Source organism: Symphalangus syndactylus, chromosome 21, assembly GCF_028878055.3.
Source record: "Symphalangus syndactylus isolate Jambi chromosome 21, NHGRI_mSymSyn1-v2.1_pri, whole genome shotgun sequence".
NCBI lineage: Eukaryota > Metazoa > Chordata > Mammalia > Primates > Hylobatidae > Symphalangus > Symphalangus syndactylus.
In genome coordinates this window covers 8,942,398-8,957,202 of record NC_072443.2, presented here as the reverse complement: position 1 = coordinate 8,957,202, position 14,805 = coordinate 8,942,398, and the positions used below count along the sequence as shown (strand labels likewise).

Genomic DNA, 14,805 nt, shown 5'->3' with positions numbered 1-14,805 from the left:
CTCCCACTAAGCATTGGCAGAACATATTGTCATTCTCTTTGTATGAAGAGAGAAGCAGCCCATAATATGAAAAGAGACTTCACTTTTCTGGCTAGCAATGTACTTTTCTTTCTCTACATCTCAGCCTTTTGATGACTGACAATAGAGTTAATAAGACAGGCCTCCTTGCTTTAAGATGGGACTAAATCTGTCATGAAATTTATGCTCCAGATGGTCCTGTGAGGTCACCCAGTAACTGATCTCTGAGACCATACTCTAGCTTTTCCCCCTATCTTATCTTGCTCCCCACATTTTCCTTTTGAAACCACATAAACAGAAATTTCTTTTCTCAGGCCCTGCTTCCAGAGAACCCAATCAAGACATTATAATTCTGAAACACATTGATGATGGCATTTGTTATGTGATTATAAAACTCTCTCCTTACTACTTGTAAAAAATCTACTACCTATAACAATAAAAGCACAATAACATTGATTAAGATATATACATCAATATTATAACCAGATTTAACTATAATATAAATAATATAGTATAATTAGTAGTTATAATCTAATATAAATAATCTTAAAAAATGCTGTCCATTCTGTCTTCTGCAGTTTAGAGAAAATGCTTCAACATCCTATTTTTGTTGAATGGCTTTCTACAACCCTAAAGTGATTCAAAAATTAAAATGGTAGAGCCAGAGAACTGATATTTCAGTAAGATCTCAACATATTTTTCTAAATGGAAAACATCAACATTTAAAAAGTCAAATAAGTTTGTCTGGTATCTCTTACTTTCTGTGTGAACCACCTAGATGGCAAATAAACACAAATTAGGAAAAATGAAGATAAAATCTAGTGTGAAATTTCTTTATAAAGAATTCATGACTATGCTTACATCAAATCTACTTTACTAAAATAACCTTAATGAATCCAGTGATTTTTTTTGACTCCACAATGTGCAAAACTGTATGAGGAGGTGGGCCCTAAAATTAATTCATTTTCGTATACCAAGTGTTTTATTCACACAAGGATACAAATGTAAATTAAATCATACAAATAATAACAATCAGTGTTTTGTAAATCAGTTCACTTTCTAATCAGTGTTTTGTGAATCTTCAGCCTAAGAAGAAGAAAATAAGGAAGTTTTCATTTTAAAAAATATTTCCAGTGAAAGAAAGTATGTTTCACTGTCTTATTTTGAGTTGGATGAATGAGCAATGCCACTGGAATATCAAAGGCCTACAAATAAATGGATAGCAGCAACTAACCCTATATTTATTTGTGGCTTTTGACACATAATAAAGACCTTATCTTTTCCTGTTCCAATAAATATGGCTGTTCAAAACTATCAGAGATTAACCAGTTACTTTGTCAAAGATCACTCTAGAAATAATGTCTATCCTTAACCTTTGGCTCTCTCGCTTCTGCATTCAGTACATTATTCAAACTCTACTCTCAACATCACTGACACCTTTCTAATCACCAAATTCCATGAATCTTAAGAATCCAGAGAGCTAAAATTTTAGAGTACATTAAATTGAAATATTTCTTTGTGTTTACACTACCAATAATACCTAATAAATATTGACTGTACATATAAACTTCCCCAACTACTAGTGTCTTCTGTACATGCCAGAATGAACGATATAGCCAAAAGATACCTATAAATAAGTGTATCATCTTTAATATCTAAATACAAAAGAAAAACATGCAATTTTTTTTAAGGTCGCAGGAGATGTTAACATCTATTTTCTTTGAGGATCAGGTATTTTAAATTTTTTTTAATTAGGTTTCTCTTTGCTTGTTGTTTCTCTGTTTATGCAATCAGTGTTAGGTTGTCATCAGTTTAAAATAAAGACTTGTAAGATAGTATTTGGAAGCCTCGTAGTACCAATAGAAAAACATACAACAACAAGACAAAAAATAGAAAGCAAGAAATTAAAAATACAACCACAGAAATCACCTTACTAAAAGGAAGACACGAAGGAAGGAAAGAAGGACAAAAAGACCATAAAACAACCAGAAAGCAGATAACAAAATGGCAGGCATAAGTCTTTACTTATTAATAATAACATCAAATGAAAATAGACAAAACTGTCCAATCAAAAGACATAGAGTGGGCTGGGTGCAGTGGCTCACACCTGTAATCCCAGCATTTTGGGAGGCTGAGGCGGGTGCATCACCTGAGGTCAGGAGTTCATGACCAGCCTGGTCAATATGGTGAAACCCTTTCTCTACTAAAAGTACAAAAATTAGCTGGGCATGGTGATGCACACCTGTAGTCCTAGCTACTTTTGGAGGCTGAAGCAGGAGAATCACTTGGACCAGGGAGGCAAAGGTTCTCAGTGAGCCAAGATCATGCCATTGGACTCCAGCCTGGATGACAGGGTGAGACTCCATCTCCAAAAACAAAACAAACAAACAAACAAAAAAGACATAGAGTAGCTGAATGGATAAAAATATAAAACAAGACCCATTGCTCTTTTGCCTACAAGAAAATACTTCACCTGTAAAGATACCCAGAGACTGAAAATAAAGGGATGTAAAAAGATGTTCCATGCAAATAAAAACCAAAAGAAAAGAGGAAGAGTAGCTACAATTATATCAGATAAAATATATTTCAGGGGGAAAAAATACTGTAAAAAGAGAAGACTTCATTATATAATGATAAATAAATCAATTCATTCAGCAAGAGGATATAACAATTGTGAATATATATGCACCCAACATTGGAGCACTCAAATATATAAAGCAAATATTATTAGAGTTAAAGAAAGAGATAGACCCCAATAAAATAATAGCTGGAGAATTCAACAGCCACTTCAAGCATTAGAGAGTGTTGCAGGAAATCAGAGACCCCGAAAGGAGGGACCTGCTGAAGCCGTGACAGAAGAACATAAATTGTAAAGATTTCATGGACATTTGTTTGTTCCCCAAATTAATACTTTTATAATTTCTTACACCTGTCTTTACTGCAATCTCTGAACATAAATTGTGAAGATTTCATGAACATTTATCACTTCCCCAATCAATACCCTTATAATTTCCTATGCCTGTCTTTACTTTAATCTCTTAATCCCATCATCTTCATAAGCTGAGGATGTATGCCGCCTCAGGACCCTGTGATGATTGTGTTAACTGCACAAATTGTTTGGAAATCATGTGTGTTTGAACAATATAAATCTGGGCACCTTGAAAAAAGAACAAGATAACAGAGATGTTCAGGGAACAAGAGAGATAACCATTAGGTCTGATTGCCTGGGAGCCAGGCAGCACAGAGCCATATTTCTCTTATTACTGAAAATGGGTAAGAGAAATATCGCTGAATTCTTTCCCCAGTAAGGAATATTAATTAATAACAGCCCTGGGAAAAGAATGCATTCCCGGGGGGGCCTCTAAAATGGCTGCTCTGGGGGTGTTTGCCTTATGCTGTTGCAGATAAGGGATGAAACATGACCTGGCCTCCTGCAGTGCCCCCAGGCTTATTAGGATTAGGAAATTCCTGCCTAGTAAATTTTAGTCAGACCGGTTGTCTGCTCTCAAACCCTGTTTCCTAATGTTTATCAACGACAATGCGTGCACAGTGGGACAGGGAACCTCATTAGTAATTCTAGTTTCGCCCTGGCCTTGTGAACTTGCCCTGCACATTTGCCTTGTGATATTTTGTTGCCCTTGAAGCATGTGATCTCTCAGACACACATGCTATTCATACACTCCCTCCCTTTTGAAAATTACTAATAAAAACTTGCTGGTTTTGAGGCTCAGGGGGCATCACAGAACCTGCTGACATGTGATGTCTCCCCTGGACACCCAGCTTTAAAATTTCTCTCTTTTATACTTTTTCCCTTTATTTCTCAGACCGGCTGACACTTAGGGAAAATAGAAAAGAACCTATGTTGAAATATCAGGGGCAGGTTCCCCCGATAGGAGAGATCATCCGGAGAGGAAATCAGGAAACATCATACTTACTCTGCATTGTAGACCAAATGGATCTAACCAGTATTTATAGAACATTTCACCCAATGGCTACAAAATACACATTCTTCTCCTCAGCACGAGGATCATTCTTAAGGACAGACCATCTTTTAAGACAAAATGAGTCTTAAAAAATTCAAAACAAATGAAATTATATCTATCTTCTCAATGCAATGGAATAAAACTATAAATCAATAACGAGGGATTTTGGAAGCCATAGAAACACATAGAAATTTAATAATATGCTCCTGAATAAACAGTGGGTCAACGAAGAAATTGAGAAGGAAATTTAAAAATTTCCTAAAGCAAATGATAATGTAAACACAATATATTAAAACCTATGGGATACAGTGAAAGCAGTAGTAAGAGGAAAGTTTATAGCTATAAACACCTATATAGAAAAGTAGAAAAACTTCAAATAAATAACCTAATAATTCATTTTAAGAATCTAGAAAAGCAAGAGAAAATCATACCCAAAATTAGTAGAAGAAAAGAAATAATAAACATCAAAGCAGAAATAAATGAAATTGAAACAAATATAAAAATACAAAATACAAAATCAAATAAAAAGTTGGGGACCAGCAAGGTGGCTCACAGAAGTAATCACAACAATTTGCATGCTAAGATGGGAGGGGTGCTTCAGCTCCAGAGTTCAAGGCCAGACTGGGCAACAAAGATAGACTCTCTCTCTACCAAAATTAAAAAAAAAAATAGCCAGACATTGTGGGATGCACCTATAGTCCCAGCTATTTGGAAGACTGAGGTAAGATAATCACTTGAGCCCAGGAGGTCAAGGCTGAAGTGAGCTGTAATCACATCACTGCACACAGCCTGGGTGACAGAAAGAAACACTGTCTTAAAAAAAAAAGAGAAGCTCATTCTTCTGAAAACATAAGCAAAATTGACAGACCTTTAGCCAGATTAAGAAAACAAGAGAGAAGAACCAAATAAATAGAATTAAAGTGAAAAAGGAGACATTATGACCAACACTGCAGAAATTCAATCTTAGTGGCTACTATTAGCAACTATATGCCAATAAGTGGAGAAAAATCTTAGACATATGCAACCTACCAAAATTGAACCATGAAGAAATCCACAACCTAAATAGACCAATGAAAAGTAACAAGGTCAAAGCCATAATATAAAGAAAAGCTTCACTGCTTTTCACTGCTAAATTTTACCAAACATATAAAGAACTAATACCAATCCCACTCAAACTATCCTGAAAAATAGAGGAGGAAACAATATTTCCAAACTCATTCTACAAGGCTGGCATTTGCCCTAATACCAAAACCAGACAAAGACCCATTAAAAAAAAAGAAAAAAAAAAAAAAGAGGAACCTATAGGCTAATATCCTTGATGAGCATTGATGCAAAATTTCTCAGCAAAATTCTAGCAAAACAAATTCAGCATCACATTATAAAGATTATTCTTCCTGACCAGGTGGGATTTATGCCAGTGATGTAAGGATGGTTCAACATACACAAATCAATGTAATACATCTTGTCAACAAAGTGAAGAACAACAAAAAAATGGTAATTGAATTGATGCTGAAAAATCATGTGATTGAATTCAATATCTCTTCATAATAAAAAACATCAAAAAACTGGGTATAAAAGGAACATCCCTAGACACAATAAAATTTGTATATATATGACAGACCCACAAATAGTATCATACTGCATGGGAAAAAAGCAAAAGCCTCCTTTCCTCTAAGATCTGGAACACAGATAAGAATGCACACTTTCACCACTGTTATTTGACATAGTACTGGGAGTCCTAGCTACAGCAATTATACAACAGAAAGAAATAAAATATATTCAAATTGGAAAGGAAGAAGTCAAATAATTCTTGTGTGCAGATGATATAATCTTATATTAGAAAAAAATAAAGACTTCACAAGAAAACTGTTAGAACTGATAAATTAAGCAAAGTTCCAGGATATAATATCAACATATAAAAATCAGTAGCATGTCTCTATGCCAACAGCGAACAATCTGAAAAAGAAATCAAAAAAGTAATCCCATTTACAATAGCTACAAATAAAATGAAACACCTAGGGATAAACTTAACCCAAGAAGTGAAAGATTTCTACAATTAAAAAATTTAAGAGGACTCCAAAAAATGGAAAGATTGTCTGTGTTCATGGATTGGAAGAATCAATATTATTAAAATGTCCATACTACTCAAATTAATCTACAGATTCAATGTAATTCCTATCAAAATATCAATGACATTTTTCAAAGAAATACAAAAACCATCCTAAAATTTAAATAGAACCACAAAAGACTCAGAATAGCCAAGGCTATCCTGACCAAAAAGAGCAAAACTAGAGGAATCACATTATCTGACTTTAAATTATGCTACAGAGCTATAGTAACCAAACCAGTGTGGTACTGGCATAAAAACAGACAAGTAGACCAATGGAACAGGTCCACACACCTACAGTGAACTCATTTTTGACAAAGGTGCCAAGAACATACATCAGGGAAAGGACAGTCTTCTCAATAAGTGGTGTTGGGAAAGATAGATATGCAGAAGAATGAAAATAGACCTCTATCTCTCACCATATGCAATAATCAAATCAAAATGGGTTACATACTTAAATCGAAGACCTCAAACTGTGAAACTACTATAAGAAAACATTGGGGAAAGTCTCTAGGACATTGGACTGGGCAAAGATTTCTTGAGTAAGACCCCACAGGCATAGGTAACCAAAGCAAAAATGGACAAACAAGATCATATCAAGTTAAAAATCTTCTTCATCACAAAATAAATAATCAACAAAGTGAACAGGCCACCCACAGAATGGCAGAAAAATTTTGGAAACTATCCATCTGACAAGAGATTAATAACTAGAATACAAAGTGTTCAAACAACTCTATATAAAAAATCTAACAATCCAATTTAAAAAGGGCAAAATATTTGAATAGACGTTTCTCAAAAAAATATGTAAAAATGGCAAACAAGTATATGAAAAGGTTCTCAACATCACTGATCGCCAGAGAAATGCAAATTTAAATTTGCATTTAAAATGGCTTTTATCCAACAGACAGGCAATAACAAATGCTGGAGAGGATGTAGAGAAAACAGAACCCTCATACACTGTTGGTGAGAAAGCAAATTGGTACAACTACTACAGAGAACAGTTTGCAAGTTCCTTCAGAAACTAAAAATAGAACTACCATGTGATCCAGCAATCCCACCGCTGGGTGTGTACCCAAAAGAAAGAAAATTAGCATATTAAAGAGATAGCTGCACTAGCATGTTTATTGCAGCACAATTCACAACAGCCAAGATTTGGAAGCCAACTAAGTGTCTACCAACAGATATGTGGATAAAGAATTGTGGTATTTATAAACAATGGAGACCTATTCAGCCATTTAAAAAATTAGATGCTGTCATTTGTAACAATATGGATGGAATTGGGGCCATTATGCTAAGTGAAATACGCCAGGCACAGAAAAACAAACATCACATGTTTTCAACTTTGTGGGAGCTAAAAATTAAAACAAACTCATGCAGATAGAGAAAGAATGATGGTTACCAGAGACTCGGGAGAGTAGTGGGGTAGGGATGGAAGTGGGGATGGTACAAAAATATAGTTAGAGAAAATGAATAAGATTCAGTATTTGATAGCATAACAGGGTGACTACAGTCAAGAATAATTTATTATATATTTAAAAGTAACCAAAAGAGTATACTTGGGTTTTTGTAACACAAAGGATAAATGCTTGAGGTGTAAATGGGATACACCATTTATTCTGATGTAATTGTTATCCCTTGTTTGCCTGCATCATATATCTCATGTACCCCATCAAATATACCCACAAATTTTTTTTTAATTTTAAATTAAAATTTTTCATTGACATACAGTTTGGCGCTGTGTACCCATCCAAATCTCACCTTGAATTGTAATAACCCCATGTCATGGGAGTGACCCAGTAGGAGGTAATTGAATCATAGGCATGGGTTTCTTCCCTTGCTGTTCTTATGATAGTGAAAAAGTCACAAGATCTGATAGTTTTTATAAAGGGGAGTTCCCCTACACAAGCCCTCTTGCCTGCCACCATATAAGATGTCCCTTTGCTCTTCCTTCATCTTCTGCCATGATTGTGAGGCCTCCCCAGCCATGTGGAACTGTGAGTCCATTAAACCTCTTTTTCTTTATAAATTACCTAATCTCTGGTATTTCCTTATTAGTAGTGTGAGAACGGACTAAGAAAACAAATAATAATTATACATATTTATATGATACCTAGTGATGTTTTGATACATATCATGTATGGTTATCTGATCTGGGTAATAAGCATATCTGTCATCACAAACATTGATCATTTCTTTGTGTTGTGAATATCTTGGGACTCAAGACAAAGACCAAATTTCAAAAGTGACTCAGCAGGTAAAAACTCAGAAGATTGGGGATTTGAAAATACTAGAAGTAAAGTTCAATTATTCCAAAAAGAATAATATAGGGCTTTGTATCCAAAAGCAGATTGGAAACTGGAAGATTGATGTAGGTGGAGTGAAAAATAATAAACAAATAAAACTTCTATTAATAAGAGCTTCTAGTCCAAGATCTCAGGAGTTCAACTGAAATCAATGCATATCACAGCCAATGGCAATAGGTATGTCTATAAGAGATGGGGAATAAATCACTCACTGGGATTTCCAGATAAAGTAAGTATTGTCAAGAACTTGTCAATTCTCACAAAATATAGAGTTATAAATTTGCTGTATTTTGAGGCTTTTATCAGGGCTTCCCAACATTATTTGTAATGAGACAAAGAATGTACAAGTTAGCTAGGCCCTCAAAGTACATGCAGACAGCTGATTATTCCTAATATTTTCCTACATTAGCCGTGAGGTGTTTAAAATCCTTGAAAATATCTCAAGCATAAAAGTTCAAATTAAGCTCACAATTTTGCCTGAAACCTCTACTTCTTCATATTTTTACCTAATTTTACTTTTGGAAATAAGAATAAAGCCAGATACATTTTAGAATTCAAAGAATCATTCTACATGCTTATATTAGTCTGTTTGCATTGCTATAAAGGAATATCTTTGACTAGCTGGTTTATGAAGAAGAGATATTTATTTGGCCCACAATTCTCGAGGCTGTACATGAAGCATAGTACCAGTATCTACTTCTGGTAAAAGCCTCAGGAAGCTTACAATCATGGCGAAAGGTGAAGAGGAGCCAGCATGTTACATGGCAAGAGAGGAAGCAAGAAAGAAGGAGGTTCTGGCCTCTTTTAGACAACTAGATCTCAGGTGAACTCACAGAGGAAGAACTCACTCATTCCTGCAGGAACAGCATCAAGCCATTCATGAGGGATCTGCCCCCATGACCCAACCACCTCCCACTAGGCCCACTATGCCCACCTCTAACATTGGAGGTCACATTTCAACATGAGATTTGGAGGCAACAAAACATCCAACAGAGTTGGAGGGGACAAAGCATCCAAACCATATCAATGCTTATTTCACCTCTTTCAGCCATGTACATCCATAAACCCACTATTACAATATTTATTGTCTAGTACATACTTATGGTAAGCAGAATTCTAAGATGGCCTCCAGGACCTTCAACCTCTGATGTATATATGTATTACATAAATTCTTCCCGCTGGGTCTGAGCAGGACTTATGAATATAATGAGAAATAACCTTTGTGATTACGTTACATTAAATGGCATAGGTGCCCTTAAGAAAGAGAGCTTATTCTATGTGGTCTGACCTAATCTGATGAGCCCTTAAAAGGGACTGCGATGTTCTACAAGAAAGTCAACATCTGAGAGGAATTCAGTGTGAAGAAGATTCTCCGCTGCAGTTTTTGAATGGAGGAAGCCACATGGGAAGGAACATGGGTAGCCTCCAGCAGCTTAGAACATTTTCTAGCTGATGATAGCAGGAGAACGGGATCTTCTGCTCACAACCACAAGGAAGGGGATTCTGTCGATAAACTAAATGAGCTTAATAGAGTCAAAGAGAATTCCATGTTCCAGATAAGAACACGATGTGCTTGACATCCGCTCTTGAAGAACGTGAACAGAGAATTCAGTTATCCCTTCCCAGACTTCTGAACTACAGACACTATGATATATTAAATGGCTATTGGTTTAAGCCACTAACTCTGTGCTCATTTGTTACACAGCAATATAGAACTAAGACAGTATTTCTTGGACCAACCTCATCTACTTTTCTAAACCAATTATGGTAATACTTTACAAGTAAATACTTCCATAACACAGCCAGAGGCCAATAGTTCCGCAGGAAATGATTATTGGTTAAAGGCTGGGTATACGATGTGAGTTAACCTGGTAACACTGAACAAATAGCTTTTATTCTGTATTTGAAGGACACATACATACAATATACAAATGAAGAAACCTGTTGCCTTAGATACTGCTATTCTGAGAGCATGAACGAAGCTACCCTGTAGGTAAGCTGACAAGCAAAGAGAGAGTGTAGCTTAGAGAATGATAGAAAAATGACCACAGGTTTCTGATCCTACTATGCATGCAGTCCATGTTATCTCTTTACTTTCTAATTATGTGAAATAATGAATTAGTTTTCACTGATCAAGACTGAGCCAGATTTTTGTTAGATAAAAATAAAAGCATCACCTGTGTGACAACATGTGGATGGCCAATCACAAAGAAGTTACAGAGAGAAGCTACTTCGTTTGAGTTCTAAATATGTTTACATTGCAAATACAGAGTAATAACAAGGTTTAAAATTATCCATAAGTCACACAACTTTATTTATACAGAAAGCATAATTTCTGATAAGTGCTAGCTTTGCTGACTACTCAAGAACACAATAAAATGAAATTCTATTCTTCATTTAACATTAACCAACAATGAAATAGTTAACTGTGATTTTGATATAACAGAAACCTTGGGAAAAAGTGAATGTTATCCTAGAATTTATTATACTTAAACAAAGGAGCACTTTTAAATGTACCATAGGCTTAATAAATAAAAAAAATAACCTCAATAAAAAAGGATCTTAATGGGAATATGGTTCAAGAATGGGTTACTAACATAAAGAATTAATTTCTGACTACAAAACCCACAAATGATTCTAATAAAAAATTGAAAAGGATTCACAAAACATATTGTAATCTTATTGAGGAGTTCCTTATTGAGTTCAGATATGCTAGAGGGCTTATTTTAAAAATGTCTCCATTCATTCAGTACGTGTAATTGTCTGAGATTTAGAGATATTGTGATCCCCTTATTGAAATCCAGGCTAACCACTTTGGAATTCTAGAATGAAATCCTGATGAAATAGGGGTTTTTATGTATTTTGATTACTGCTGTACACATGGTAACGTTCAATAAATATTTGTTGAAAGTATTTAGTTTCTGTTCAAGTTAGTAGATTAGCAGATTGTGTTTTTATATTTGCCTTTTACTTTCCCAAGTACACAGGTTAAAAAACAACACACAGAAATACAAAAAGGCAGCCGCTTATAAAAGAAGTGATTGGAGGGGCTTCCAAGAAAGAAAGAAAGAAAGTGAAAACGAGCAGCTACTCAGAATACAGTACAGGGGATGCAAAATAATTCTTTCCTCCAGGTGAATTTGATAAAACATCTGATGAGATCAAAGAATTCTACCTTGATTTTGACAATCAAGTAAAACACTCCTGTTACACTGGCATTCAGTGGGTGTTATATAAATGAGCCAAAGATGGCCTCTGTATATTGCCTTCTAAGGTTGTTTACCTCTTCAAAACATGCTGCGGCCAGTTAGCTCAAAAGCCATCCTGTCAGGAATGCAAGTTTTTACACACTCATTTCTTTCAAACGTAGTCTTAAATAAGCATATGTTTAGCCACTTAGAGCCTGCCTGATTTGCATAACCCTCAAAACTGCCCAAGATGTACTAGCCATAGGTAAGATTAATCTCAGGGCTATAAATACACCAGGCTACCGACCCAGATACTCCCTACCATGCTGCTGAGTCACGTCACCTAAACTTGTAAGCCCTCTCTCTGACTCCTCTTACCCTCTCCAGCTTCCTTGGCTTCTTCCTCTTCTAAATGACCAACCTTTCACCATAGCCTCTGGACAACCTCATGCTGTGAAGGACTACCCCTGCATGCAAAACTGTCAAAAGGCGACCCCAATAAGACTTCTGTTTGATGCTGTCACCTTGTGGTCATGTCTTTGTCCTTGATTAGCCCCCAACTCAATTCCCAAATTAATCAATTTCTCAAATTCCTTACAAAGGATGTGAGGATGAGGAAGGTCCAGACTGATAGTTGACTGCCAGTAGGCTGCATCTTAAAACACAGTCTGTCAATTTGTAAGCCTCACCTCTGTATAGAGTGTTTCTTGCAGAGTTATTATCCAGGGAAACATCTTTTAAGAAACAGATGCAAAGAGTAGGAGAAATCCAAGCCTGGGAGGTCAAGGCTGCTGTGAGCCATAATCAGGCCACTTCACTCCTGCTTGAGCAACAGAGTGAGACTCTGACTCAAAATAAACCAAAAAAAGTAGGAAAAAGCCATATGGCTATTTATTCTTTTTCATTTTAAATGTAATTTAAGAAATACATACACAGAACATTTGGAACACAACAAAACAATCAGAATTTGAATAGCATGACACTGTTTAAGGTATCAGCACTCTGATTTCCTTTAGGTAAACTATTACTTCCCGAATTTCAGTACATGTGGTTTTGGTGTCACTTTTCCTCAATCTGTTACTTCAGTAGTGCATGTGTCCTCTGCCCATTTAGTCAGGATAATTCAACTTCCTGGCTTCCGTGATTGACTGTAAACATGAAGACACTAGTTACCATGTAGCCAACTCAAGAAGAAAGCCTAGTTAAGATAAAATCAGACAAAGAAAGCGGAAAACTGAAAGATGGTGGAGATGAAAAAAAGAGAAAGAGAAAACTAGTGACATCAGCTGAACTTCTGGACCTATTTATGTTTGAGATATGTACAAAATTATGCATAATGAAAGCTCTATTTTGAACTTTCATAAAATATAATCACAATTTCCTGAAACCATTTTAACTGGGTTTCCTATACTTGCAACATAAAAAGTAGTGGAAAAAAAACACAGGGATTGGTACTAGATAATGTACTAGAAAAAACAAATTAGGAAAATATATAGTATTTAAAATTCCTCATAAGGCTAAGTTGGAATGAAAGGAAATAAGATCTTCATTCATATTATAGAATAAGTTTCCAGCTGTCCATGAGACTCTGTGATAAAACTGTAGATGAAGTTATTCCTCATGATTACCTAGAGCAATGTACTCATTGAGGATGTGGCAGTAAGACATCTTTCTTCTCTAAGTAACAAAACTTCCAACTCCAACTACCCTAATAATTTGTATTTTGGAGTGGGGTGAGGGATTGTAACTGTAAAGACCAAAAGTAGCAGAAAAATCATATGTATGGTTTGCTTGGCCTCCAGGTGCCATTTATCTGAATTTTCTGACTTTTTTTTTCTTATTAGTCCTACCCTATATGTAGCCTTTTTTCTTACTGTGGCTTCTCTCATTGTTAAAAAAAAAAAAAAAAAGAATGGAGCAGTTCTAACCTTCATATGAGTATATCATTTTTACAGTGTTCTAAAGGCAATCTTCAAATTCAGCCTAAATGGACAAACTAGGTTACATAGCCACTCATGATTTTTGCTAGGGGGATAAAATGTACTGATTACGTAAAGAAAGTCATGGCCTTTCTCTAGAGCTGGAATGAAGGAAATCTCTATGTAATACAGGGACATAAAAGGAAATTAAATTGTTGGTACATTTAAGAAAGGACAAAAGAGGGGAATGAATGCTAGAAAAGCAAGCAGCAACTGTCTATTAGTTAGGATGAAATTCTGGGAAACTAGATTACCCCTACTATAAAGAAATTAAAATTACTATGTGATGGGTCAGATGGACACTTCAAACGTTATTTGATAAATGAGTCAAAATAAAGGGCAAATCAAATTCCTAAATGTTCTCCTAAGGAATGAAACAACCTTCAAAGATTTCTCATGACCTAACTGAAAAAATAAGATATTGCTGACAACAGAAATCACTGAAGACCATATTCAGATATTGACTCTGCAGCTTGCAGAATTACAATACCAGTTGATTTACAGCTTGACTATATCTTTTATGTGAATGTTAGGGCATTGATCGTAAAAGACTAGACTCTTACTAATTGCTAACAAGATACTACAGATTAATTAAAAGACATGAAATAGGTCAACCTCCAAAATTCCAATGAAACATGACTTACTGTGCATCTCTTTTAGAAATTCAGTATCATCCATGCCTGAAGAAGCTGTCCTTAGATAAAAAAAAGAAAACTAAAGTTCATCTTGTCCAGTGGTTGGATACTGAATGACAAGTAAAAGGAATATAAATTCAACATGGTTTGGGTGGAGTAAGAGATTATGGTAAAATTTATAATTAGAGCAAGAAATAAAATGTTATACACAAAAAGAATCAAGGGAATTTGCCATTAAAACATATGTATCAAATTTGTAGAAACGAATATGAAAGATGCTTAACAAAGTTGAGTAAGGCATAATTTTAAAGCATCCTGAATTCATTGATATATAGAGCTGTGATTCAATAGGTTAATGTAGGATAAGTATTAAAACTGACTGATGGGCCCGTTGCTGACCCACTGGGAAGACGAAACTCTGAGCTACACGAGGTTATATAGTTGCCAATAGTCTGCCGAGATGGTGCAGAGCCTGTGAAGAAGCAGCAAGTTTGGCAACGAGTTAGTTAATAGTACTGTAGGCATTTGGGGTAACGAAGGCTAAGGTTGGGTATTTCAGAATGGGCAGAGAGCATGAGAAAATTGCATTCCA

General features: G+C 35.4%; 1 long non-coding RNA gene across 1 annotated transcript in view; it reads left to right on the top strand.

Moving 5' to 3' along the window:
* LOC129471314 (uncharacterized) overlaps positions 1 to 11,497 on the top strand; it is a 74,305-nt gene extending 62,808 nt beyond the window's left edge. Inside the window, exon 4 of the long non-coding RNA XR_010118592.1 lies at positions 11,392 to 11,497. This is a non-coding gene — a long non-coding RNA (uncharacterized lncRNA). The remainder of the gene's footprint in view (positions 1 to 11,391) is intronic.
* The last annotated feature ends 3,308 nt before the right edge of the window (positions 11,498 to 14,805 follow it).